The following is a 12,178-nucleotide window of genomic DNA, read 5'->3' on the forward strand; positions in this document are numbered from 1 at the left end:
AATGAGCTACGCCCTGCTTTGTTGGCAGGGGGTCAAGAGTCGCTGGGAGGAAACCAGCGATTCAAAGAAATCTGCAGGGCTGCGTCTGACTCAGTGTGCAGTACAGAGACCGCAGCCTGGAAAAACGACTGACGCTGATCCAGCTGAGTAACAGAGGCCCACAACAGCATCTGTTTATAAAACTGAACTTCTGGTTGTCATAAAAAAAATGTATAGTTACAAATGTGGCAACAGGACTTCAACAATACAATCACAAACAAACAGCCGGTTGGCAAGGGGCACCATGAGGCTGATGAGTCACCACATCCCCTCCCCGTGCTGCACAGAGAGAAGTTGCTGAAGTTGATGGCACGGGAGAATGCAAATAGGACCTGTGGGGTTGGCATGGACAAGACTTTTGGGAATGTAACAAGGAGCAATGATGCTCAAAATGCAGCTCTGGCCTGGTAGTGACTTTGGAGCAAGTTGGCCAGATGGTGGTGGTTTGCTTCCACAAGAGACAGCAGGCAAGGAAGATGAAATAAGGAGTTTGTGATTCACAGTTTTCTGAGGTCAGCATTTCTTGTCATCTTAAAGCCCTCTAAAAATAGATCCTTTACATTGCAGAGAACTGACTGGTGTAGTTGTCTCATGGATGCTACAGGCAAGATTGAGTGGGGATGGTCTTGAGATGTGGGTGAAGGAGAGAAATATGTCAGAAAGCACCTGGGTTAAAATGTGATCCATACTGTCATAGAGTTGGTGATCTGCTACTGCAAGGAATCGAGCCTGCCTTTTCAGAGGCCCAGAAAGAGATAGATGCTGATAAAATACCTGGCAAAAGCCTTTCCCATTTCAATGAGCAGGACACTGGGTTGCCTTTATTTGAAATACAAAGCTAATGGTCTTTGAAGGTTATGCAGATTAAAAGACCTTGCTATTTTTCAGATTATTCCTTCTCTCAGGTGTTATTGATATGTGTCTAGTCTAATTTTAGACTATAGCAACCTGCTTGAAAACAAGAGCTATGGATAAGAGAGTAGCAAAGATGACACATATGGTGGGCAAAGACTTCTTGCCCAGACAATTCCATGGGAATAGGCCTAACTGTGTTTAATACCTATAGGTTAGAACATGCTTCTTGGTGATACACACGAATACGATATCCAGGGAAAGGAGGATATATTTGCTTACTCTGCAGAAGCAGCTGGCATTTGCATCGAGCTGCACTGTCCATTTGCCCTTTCCTGTTCCCCCAGCAGAGTTTATTGGAGTGAGGGATGCTCAGCTCCACACAAAATACCGGAGTGCACGGTCCCAAAGCAGACTCTGTGGACTGAGTTCAGCTGTGGCAAGCATCCTCTGCCCCAGACCTCTTCACATGTGACCGCTCACCTGCCACAGGGCAGCTGCCTGCATACTTGCAGAATTGCTTATCTGAGACATAGCAGCCAAAACACCTGCATCTAAAACACACTCACATGGGGCAACAACAGTGGAGCCCCCAATAATTAGGGTATGAAGTGACCCATGACTGGCAAAGCATTACTTGTCCCGAGAGAGAACTCATTTTGAACAAATTGCTCTCTAGCCTGGTAGGCTGTGTCAAGCAATGGCTAACGTCAGATGCTTTGCAGGGAGGCAGCTGGGTTCTGCAGCATCAGCGGCAGCTTGCCCACAAGAGCGTTGCTTCCTAGCTCTCCATCTGGAAATGTTGCTGCCCAGCCAGCAGAGTAAGTAACCAGACAGGCCACATAGGCTGTGACTGAGGCCCTGGAGGAGCACTCATACCCTGCCAGAAATTGGCTTCATCTCTGTTGCTATACTTGTCAAGCCAGGTGTGAGACAGGGTAACAGCGAGTGTCAAGTGAACAAAGGTGCGGATTGCTGCTCCTGTTTGGGAGCAATGCTGCATGTGGGCAAGATGAAGGTATAAGCAAGTGAGGGTTCCCCCCTAATGTCACAGTTTGATAAGGTCAGGGGACAGCTCTGCTTCCATTGAGCAGATTGGCAGCTCTTTGGGATATTTGCACCTTGCATCTGAACAGGGAGGTGGAGTAGAAGTGAGAGAACTTCCTACCAAAAGATAAAGGTAGGGGAGTATTTCAAGTTGGTAATATTTGTTGCGTTTTCTGTGGAGCTGTTTGTCTGTGGGTGAAGTGTCAGCTCAATAAGCCTTTATGTGTGCGTGACAGAGAACCAGCCCTATCCACCCATCTAGAGAAGAGGCTGGTCTTTGTGTGCCTCTGGTAACTTCTCCCTCTAGGGTGTGTGGTTTTCACAGAGCAGGTAGCAATAGAAGACCCATGACGTGAAAAGTCTAATCATGGGATCAAAAATCTAAAGCATGCTGCCAGTTTGACACACTAAGGTTGAATTGCCTAAGATCCCCACACCATAATCCATGGAGTCCCTTGACCTAAGCACCACTCATTTCACAGATTTTTCTGGATGTCTACAGCTAACTAAGAGGAGGTGGTCAGGTCAAAGCTGTGAGACTTTAAGCTGTGGGAATCCAGAGTGGCATTTCCACAGGCAATGAGAGGGGAAAGCTTTCCCATGAGTACAATGCCTTTGCTGAAGCTCTTCCCAAACAAGCAGCTTGCAGCTGCTGTATGTCTGCTTGTTTTGCCATGCCCCATACGTTTGTGGATATCACTGCTGTGTATGAACAGTAGTCCTTGATGCAACAAGATGAGCATCCACAGTGATATTAGATAAGACAAACAATAAGCTTTTGCAAGCCCAGATCAAAGGAGGAGTGGATGATGAGGAGTGGGAGATGAAGTGTAGAGTCAGGGGTGAGGGAGGCATGGTCAGTTTCAGCTGAATGCATCCAGAACAGATGGTTACTAGGGATGGGGGTTCCAGGGGAAATAGGCCATGGTCTCCCTACACTTTCTTCAGATGCCAGAATCTATGCCTGGGAGAGGTCTGTAGCTGAGTTCCCATGTTCTCTGGGATGCTTTCAAGGACAAATTCAACAGGACTTTAACATATGCTATTTAGACATGCTTTTCTGGATAACTATCTGCAAAAACATATTGCATATTAAGCGCCACCCCCCCCCCCCCAAATCTAAACAGCATGTCTTTCCACCTAACGATACTTAAACCCTTTCCTCTCTCTTGTATGTGCTATTAACTCTGTGTAACAGCCTGCTGGCTGGTTGCAGGACAAGTGGAAGCGATATGCTCCATGCTGTTTGCTACTTTGCCTCTTGTCATGACATGGAGGAGGCGGGGTTGAGCCTGAGCTAATGTGTGGGTTTAAAAAAATAGAAACCAACAAGTTTCATACTGCTCTGTAGTGGTGTAACTGATGTGTTTGTGTGTGTATCCTGGGGTTATCCATGTGACACACAGTAATTTGCAGAGACATATGATACATCTCAGAGCCATATTGTAAACTGCATTTGTCACACATGACCCTGCAGAGCTTCACTTAGGAGCATTCATTCACTGGAGAGGAGGGGGTGATGGTTCCTTTATTTACAGCTTCACTCAATTCTGAGGAAGCAGATGTTGGAAGTTACACCTTTATGGTTTTGGTCATTTCTCTAATGTGCGTTGTTGTGTTCCTGTCCCCGCAAGGACCGCTAGACTTCCAGTACTTAGGGAAGATGACTTTACAAGCTCAGCGGTACAATAAAGGAGTGGATTGCAGTCAACAGATGTAACTCTTCCTCTACAAAGTGCACAGTCTGGGTTTTTTTTGTTGGAGTTTTTTTTGGTTGGTGTTTCTTTTTTTGGTGGCAGGGGTAATCTGTGGCCCAAGTACTTTGGTAAACTGTATGAAGAATAAAACCTACAGAAATATCTACATCTGATTTTTCCAAAATCACTTAGGCCTGCCAGACTGACTGACCTTTTGAAAGTTGGTGATAGGTACAGAGTTGAAAATGCCCTGGGTTTATAGTGTTTGTGTAGGAATGGTGTGAAACAAGGCTTTAACAGGCAAGAATTGCAATAGTTCCCTGTAGGACTTCAGCATTATGAGTGGGATCTATGCCAGAATGCATTCCCTGCATCACATCTACCACATCTGGGAAGCCCCAAATCTTTCCTTGTTTCTTAACAAGAATAAAAAATGAATATGGGCATGAGATAAGGAGACCAATCCTACCATAATTTGCATAGAGATTAGAATTTAGTTTTGTCCTACCATGTTAAAGGACCATACTCTTCATTCTTATGTTGGAAAGGGAGATGAGGATGGATTATGATTCCTCTGTGCAGTGTGTGAACTGGCACCTCACACTTAGAGTACTGACATTCACATTGTGGTCTCTGCAGGAGAGCTGGAGAACCTGCCAAACTGCGTAAATGGCAATCCATTTGTAACTGGCTGAGGGGTTTGGACTAGTTCTCAGGGTGTCAGTTAGCCCAGAGTGCCTTGCCATCCTAGGTGCTCTTGGGTGGGCTGAATCAGATCCTCAGGCTGAGGTTCTGAACACCTGGAAGAGGCAGCATGAGCTGCTGGTGCTGGAAATAGAGACCTGAACCTGGGAAAATATAATTTCTTCCATGATCTGGAGCAAAAGAAGGCATGGTGAGATGAGAGCCATCTGAAGTGAGGAGGTCTTCTCCTGCTTTTATGAGACTGGGGGAACTGCACTCCCTGTCTCATTTTCCCCTACCTCAATCTCTTCCTTTTTTCTATTGGAAACAGCCCAGCTGAAGGGATTTGGCTTGGAATATGCAAATGGTACCTCTGCCCTGGCAGACCCATCTGAGCTGTCACTTGAACCTCTCCCATTCCACATCAAAGAGGTAGTGGCTGGTGGTATTTTCCACCTGCACATGAAGGTCTCTCTCATCCATTCTGGCAGCCAAGGAGTTTTTGGTTTTTTGTTTGTTTGTTTGCTTGTTTTTATTGCTTTTTTCTTCTCCTGGTTCATTTCTACTGCTGCCTTCTGTGGCTGCTGTATTGCACAGTATGTGCTACTGATTACTTCACTGACAGGTTTTACCGTGTTAGTGGAGAAAAAAAAATGGCATGAGTTGACAGTGCTGACAAAGGGGATTACCTGCATGACCGTCCTGGACTGCAACTGTGTCACTGGCTGTAGAAACGGACCTTGGCTAAGAGGCCAAGGCAAGGGCAAGTGCCTTTCTATTTACCTGCTGCCCTCATGAGCTGTTTGCAGGTGTTATCTCTACTCAAGGTTTGCTGGACTTTCTTCTTAGAGCTGATGTTGGTATCCTGAGAAAGTTATAGGATCTCCCTCTGCAGCCAGAGATAAGGTCTTTCAGGGTGCATGAAAGCTAACTGTACATGCCTCTCACTCCACAATATCTTGCTTTTTTTAATCTCGGGTGCATTTATTTAAGTAACATTGCAGTGTCATAGGCTCTATATGTATGATGGAAGGGACAGTGCCAGCCTAGTGTCCTGGTTTTGTCTGGGATAGAGTTAATTTTCTTCATAGTAGCTAGTATGGGGATATGTTTTGGATCTATGCTGAAAACAGTATTGATAATGCAGAGATGTTTTAGTTGTTGCTAAGTAGTACTTACACTAGTCAAGAACTTTTTCAGCTTCCCATGCCCTACCAGGCACAGCTGGGACAGCTGACACCAACTGACCAAAAGATATTCCATACCATATGAGGTCGTGCTCAATATATAAATCTGGGGGAAGAAGAAGGAAGAGGGGGATGTTTGGAGAGATGGAGTTTGTCTTTCCAAGTAACCATTATGCTTGATGGAGCCCTGCTTTCCTGGAGATGGCTGAACACCTGCCTGCTGATCGGAAGGTGTGAATGAATTCATTGTTTTGCTTTGCTTGTGTGTACACAGCTTTAATTATGAAATTAAATTAATCATTAAACTGTCTTTATCTGAACCCAGGAGTTTTCTCACTCTTACTCTTCGAATTCTCTCCCCCATCCCACCGAGGGGGGGAGTGAGCGAGCGGCTGTGTGGGGCTTAGTTGCTGGCTGGGGCTAAACCACGACACCTAGAAAGATAAATGGGAGAGACTGCAAGGGATCTAGCATATGAACAAACCAAGCAGGCACTTCACTTGGTCAACTCAACTGACAGAAAAGCCCAGGGAAGGCTTGCTAGGGCGGGCAGTGGTACCTGTACTCCGCTCCCAGTGAGGGGAAGGGTTGGTGGGAGGGGAAAAGCACCAAGCTCAGTGCATGGTGAGGAGGGAGGAGAAGGAAAACAGGGAAGCATAGCTGAGATGGAAAGACAGGCTGGGCATTGACAGGGTCAGGGCAGGGCAGAGAGGGCTGAATGCCATGGGTGATGCAGCCAATAAAGAAACTGCCTGCCAGTTCCAAGTCCCTGAGCAAAGTGCAGAGGGCTGGCAGGAGGCTGGGAAGTCCTCTCCCTCCTGTTGCTGTTGCATGGCAGAAGGGAGGGGAGGATCTCTATGTTTGCTTTTTCATTTCTGACAAAGAGGGAAACAATTCCTGTGACTGCAGAGGCATGGTTCCCTTCTGAAAGAGGAAACATCTACACATGTCATGCTATGGGCCAGCTTCTGAGTTTATTTGCAGCAGTGCAGAACTGGAACAATTTGCATCAACTTCATGGCAGTCTTTCTGATTTTGAATCAGGGATTGAAGCAGTGCCACCATGGCAAGAAACTGGCGGTAAAGAAAGAATTTGTGAGAGGGGAAACCTCTAACCTCAGCACGGAGACTGAGCATTGAACTAAACTCTCCTTCCTTGCTACCTGCTCTCCTGCTTCTTGCCAGATGTCCATTGATCTTTTGAGAGAGAACATAAATTATGCTTTGCTTCCCCTCATACACACATGCTCCCTCTCTGTGCCTTATGCATTCACAAACACAAAAATTTTCATGACTCCATTCCTTCTCCTTTTGTAATGTACAGTCACCACTTTCGTGGTTCCCTTGTGTTTGAGGCAGGAAATGGGCAGGAAATAATAACACAAGATTCAAACTGGAAAAATGCAAACCTATTATCTGGGGGAAAATAAACTCAATGTTAGCTATTCAGAGGGCGGGAGCCTGTGGAACTTGCAAGAGAAATAAAGCTGGAAGCAACTTAACGGGGGCAGCGGACAGAGCTGGAGAAGAGCTTGCAACGTGATATAGCACTTAGCGGGGGAAGAATGCAGCCAATGTCATTTACAGCTCTTCAGATGCTGATGTCCCTCTTGCATCCACAAATTTCAGAGGCCCTATCAGTGGTAATGACAGCAAAAGCTGAAGGTTCTCATTGCTGAGAGGATTTGCTTCAAATCCTATGACAGGGGATTGCTCTAGTATAGTCCCAGCAGTGCTGTGGGATTGGGGAATTGCCTGGCTGGTCTGTGGTACCTTCATACTAGTCAAAGCCAGATGCACCATGTCCCTGTGCAGCTCCATGCTGGGAATGTGGGCATTCACCACACTGCCTGGCTTTGAGGATAATTAGATAGCACAGAGAAGTAAAAGCCTGGGCTTTTTGACTTCAAGTGTGCTTACGAAGGGTGATGCTTTGTGGGTGTGTAATGAAAATCAGAAAAACCTCTCAATGGCTTAAAATGATTGCTTGAATTTGATAGGTATGTCTGGGCACCGCCATCCCTGTGAGATACATGATCAACTGGATAAAAAATTGAGAAATAATGAATCGAAACAAAGGACATGGCAGACTGGTAAAGAGTGGTCCCAAGTGAAGAAAAAGGACTTTTGGAGGTGGACTGCAGAAATACTGAGGAGGATGTGGTTATTTGAGGGGATTTTTAAACTTTGGACAGAAGCTTAAGGGTAACCCCAAAGCTGTAGGTACTACCTTGCTGAGAACAAATGTAACATCTTCTGTGATATGCAAGAGCATGGGCCTACACTATAATACTGGCCAAAAGTGAACTAGAGGATGAAACTGAGCAAAACAAGGCACAGGTTGAATAACCTGCAACAATAGCTTAGCAGTGGCCAGGTTTAGTATGAATGATGAGTGTACTGGATCAGGGCGAAACACAGAGGAGTGAGGGGCACTATCATCCTCATCACCTCCAGAAGAACAGGGCAAAAGCTTTCTAAGTGCAGGGTCTGATCCTCTTCGCAGTGCTGCTGTGTGTGTGTCAGGGCGAGCAATGTGCAGGCAGGGTGATAGACCACTTTGACACCCCATTTCTATTATTGTGGCTAAAGAGGCAGCGAGCCATGTGTTACGAACACCCATGTGTACTTGAGTTATATCTCAAGTACCTTATACCTGGTTATGCTCCTTAAAGTGATGATGGGGAAGGAGGCCATTCTGCCTCACAGATCACTTGCAGAGCAAATATTCCCAGCAGGCATCACAAGCAGCTTCATCTGGCTGGCTGCAGAGTCCTTTTCTCTGTAAGAAAAGTGGTCGAGGTGGAGGGGAAGGGAGGTACTGATCTCCTTTGGTCGACCTCTAAGTTTCATGGCAAGGACAGGCTCCATGTGACTCAGAAGCAGTGGTACGGCCAGGCAGACCAGCTCTGATGAGGCAGTGAAGCCTTGCAGTCTGCACTGCTGCTTATGGAGGTTCCTTGTGCTGCCTCCCATCCGCTTGTTCCAGTCTGGTGCTGTCACCTTCATGGCTCAATGTAGAGGTGATATCCATGTCATGGGCCAAAGAGTGGGCATGATAGAGCTCTGAAAGTTAACACAGACCTCTGCATGTCACAACTACCAAAATAAGTGATTGCAGAGTGAAAGCAGGATGGAAACAGCAATGAAAAAGGAAGCTGCAAAGCCTTTGGTAGCTGACATGCATCTCCATCTCTGGGAAGGCTTTTACTGCTGTCTCTGCTGTTGTCTTATGGGGGAGCAGGATACGTGGGCACATTGCAGACATGAATTCCCAGCCTTTCTCTTTGCTGGAAACTGATCCCACCCAATACTCACACAAGTGGCAGCTGCTGGTTGTCCCACTCCCCATGCCGGATGGCAGCTGGGTTGGTCCCAGCAGCAGCTGATGCTGCTCACCAGCGCAGGTCACTGAGTGTGCACTGTGTCCCTCCCAAAATGCCTGGAGAGAGTCACTGACCTGAGAGACACTGAGTCACAGGACATCTGTGGGGGCTTCTTCTCCCAGGAGAGCAGTCTCTGAAGTCAGGCTGCCGCTCAGACGGTGCCTTGCTGGGTACCGTGTGCTATTTGTAAAGCTGAGTTCTTAATACAAGAAAGGCCGGCTTGTAACTGTAATTTAAAAATCCTTTTGCCATCTAGGGAAATGTCAGCACGCAGAAGCAAGTAAAGGGAGGGTTTGACCCAGACACAAAGAAGCTGTTCTTTTCTGCCTGTCCGGGCTGTCAGTGGTGTTGGGTTGCTCAATACTGCTCAAGAAAGCAGCTCTGGAATGTCTCTGCCTTCCATGAAGGCTGAAGACATGTGAAGTCAAATGCTTCTGTCTGAATAAACACCTGCCAGACTGTCATGGGAAGAGTTGGGATGCTGAAATGCAACAGGGTGAGGACTGGCACCGGCCCCAAACTGGGAGTCAGGGAGAATCCTCTGGCAAAACTGACATCTTGGTTTTGATTGCTTGGTTTCCTCCTGCAGGTGTAGTCGATACCCAGGTGGTGGAGTGACTAAACCTGCCTGCTGTTGCTGCTGCTGGATTTCAGCTGCACTGAGCAGTGGGGAGGGATAGAGAGGAGGGGATGGGTGTGCAAGAAATTCCTGTCTCAAGAACCACAGAAGCATTTTCATGCCTGGGATACTTTCATATTTGCTTTCCCCCAAGGTGGCCCCTCTCACCTTGGAGACAGTGTGGCACCTGAAACCATGCGGTACATGACCATGAGGTTATTTACACCTGCAAAGTCAGGAGTAGATGATACATTTTGCAAGTCAGAATCCCAGCTGGGGGAGTCTGAGGGGTGGATGTGGAGGAGCTGGGGTGTTTTAGAAGAGGATATCAGGGTCACAAAACTCTAAGTGATCCTGGCTCAGAGAGCCTGTGGTTTGGCAGAGGAGAGTGGAGGGTGTGCTGTGCCCATGCTTGGCTCACTGATATGTTTTATGATCCATCCCGCTTTTGATGGATGGCTCAGGGAGGATCCTTCCGTGTGCAGGCTTGTTCACAGCTGGTGGAACGCCCAAGGTATCCCTGCTTGCCTTCATCAGCTGTAGTGAAAGAGAAGGGACACACCAGGAATGATCTAAGTGAAGGGAGGGCAGGAGTTGTAAGGGGGGATGGTGCATTCTCCACCGATGTGAAGAGCCCCACCTTTTCCATGTAGGAACTCTGTTTTTCCTATGCAGCCTTCACATTGCCTGGAACTCAGCAACACAGAAACCGACAAGCATCTGCATCCAGTGTGTTCCATCCCTGTATTTGCTACATTTAAGGTCTGGCCCATTAAAGCAATTAGGTCTAGTTATCACAGAGAGTGTCCTTACATACCTGCTGTCTGAGCACACTGCCTCTGTAAAAGGCTGGTGCCAGGCAGTCCTGTGTGCTGGACCACTCTCAAAGGTGAGCCCCGGCTGTGCAGAGCTCTGCCAAATGGGATCACAAGTAAGAAAGCAAGCATCAGCCTGAGCACTTCAAATGGCCAGTCTCGACAAAGAGCTCATCAGAAGGACCTCACAGGGCTCTGTGCTAACACTAGTGCTATTCAACACACTTGTCATGATCTGGAGAGGAAAGCCAACAGCAAGTTAACAGTTTACTTGTGGCCCACAGTTATTCCAGAAAGGCAATCTAAAGCTGACTGCAAAAGGCTGCAGAAAATCTCCTGGTGCTGAGTAGCTGGGCACTCCCAGGCAGATGAAATTCAGTGGCAGCAAATGCAGGGGAATTCCACAAGGAGGAAAACAGCCTGGCTGTACAGATACACTGAATGGGTCTAAGTCAGCTGCTGCCAGCAGAGAAAGAGATCTTGGATTCACTGCAGTCTGATGAAAACACTCTCTGAAGGCTCTGTAGAGGTCAAAAAGCCAAACAGAAATGTTAGGAATGAGTACAGAAGAAACAAAGAACATGATTATGCCTTTGTGTACTTGATCTGCTGAAAGTTTGAAAGTTGTAAGTGCTTCTGGTTACTCCTTTGAAGAGCATAGAAAAACACTAGTAAGAATAGAGAGGACATCAACAGTGATCAGAAGTAGGAGATAGTTTCTGGGCAAGCATAGATCGCTAATCTTGGAACAGATACACCTGAAAGGGAATCACAAATGGGACAGAGAATGTCAACAGAGAACTAACATTCATGCAGCCCCATATCACAAAAACTAATGGCATCTGTTAAAAAGATTAGGCAAGAAGTTTAAAGCAAACAAGCTATGGACTTTTCCACGTAGGCATCAAGGAATAATGGAACTCCTTGCCACACACTATTATGAAGACGATGCATGAATGGGGTTGGGCACATCTATGCAGCGCATTTCCTCTGGTGACTGTTGAATGCAGCAGCACAGATGCTACCTTTGCATTAGAAGTGTCCTAAATGGCAGGCTGGTGGAAGGTGATGGGATGTAGTTTAGCTTCCTGTGTTTCTTATGCTTCTTTCCTTAATACCTGGTGACTGCTAGAGAAGAGTTCTGGTTCTTCAGTCTCAGCTAGTACAGGTCATCTTCCATTTTTAGTAAAACTGTATTTTTTTTTCTACAGTCATTTTCCAAATTATTTTCTGACATTTGGTGAGATATTGCAGAAATGGAAAGTGAAGCAATGAGCTGGAGAAGACAGCAAACTTCCAGATGCAGAGCTGACATCTCTTATGGACATTCCTAATGTTCTGTGCTAGGCCACATCATAAACCAGAAATAGGGACTTATGAGTGAAAGTAAGCAAAGATTGTGGTGATGTTTTTAAAATGAGAAAAGCATTGTTTTCCCTATTAGCTTTGCCAGGGCAGTAGATGCCCTTAGATATTTAGGAGATAGCAAAGGGATATAGTCTTCCCTTGCTGGACAACCAGTAAATATGCTCTGGCTGTCTGATCCAAACAGTTACACCTGTCCAAGCAGGAAATGCCAAGTTCTAGATCAGCAATGAAATTTGGATTCTGCATATTTGCAACTGTGAGTAGAACATTTGTAGAAATGAGAGTAAAATTTGTCCCCAGGGATGCTGGTCTTTCCAGCTTGCACAGATTCATTGCTTGGGGCTGAATTTCAATTGAGGAGAATAATTTTGCATGAATAAGCTGGAAGGGGGTCTAAACTGTCCACAGACAATCTTTGCAGAGGAAAAGGTAACTAGCTACAAGTCCAGGACTGTGGGGTGCTGGCAACAGGAACATGTTGGTT

The sequence above is a fragment of the Phalacrocorax aristotelis genome, chromosome 1, assembly GCF_949628215.1.
Source record: "Phalacrocorax aristotelis chromosome 1, bGulAri2.1, whole genome shotgun sequence".
Lineage (NCBI taxonomy): Eukaryota > Metazoa > Chordata > Aves > Suliformes > Phalacrocoracidae > Phalacrocorax > Phalacrocorax aristotelis.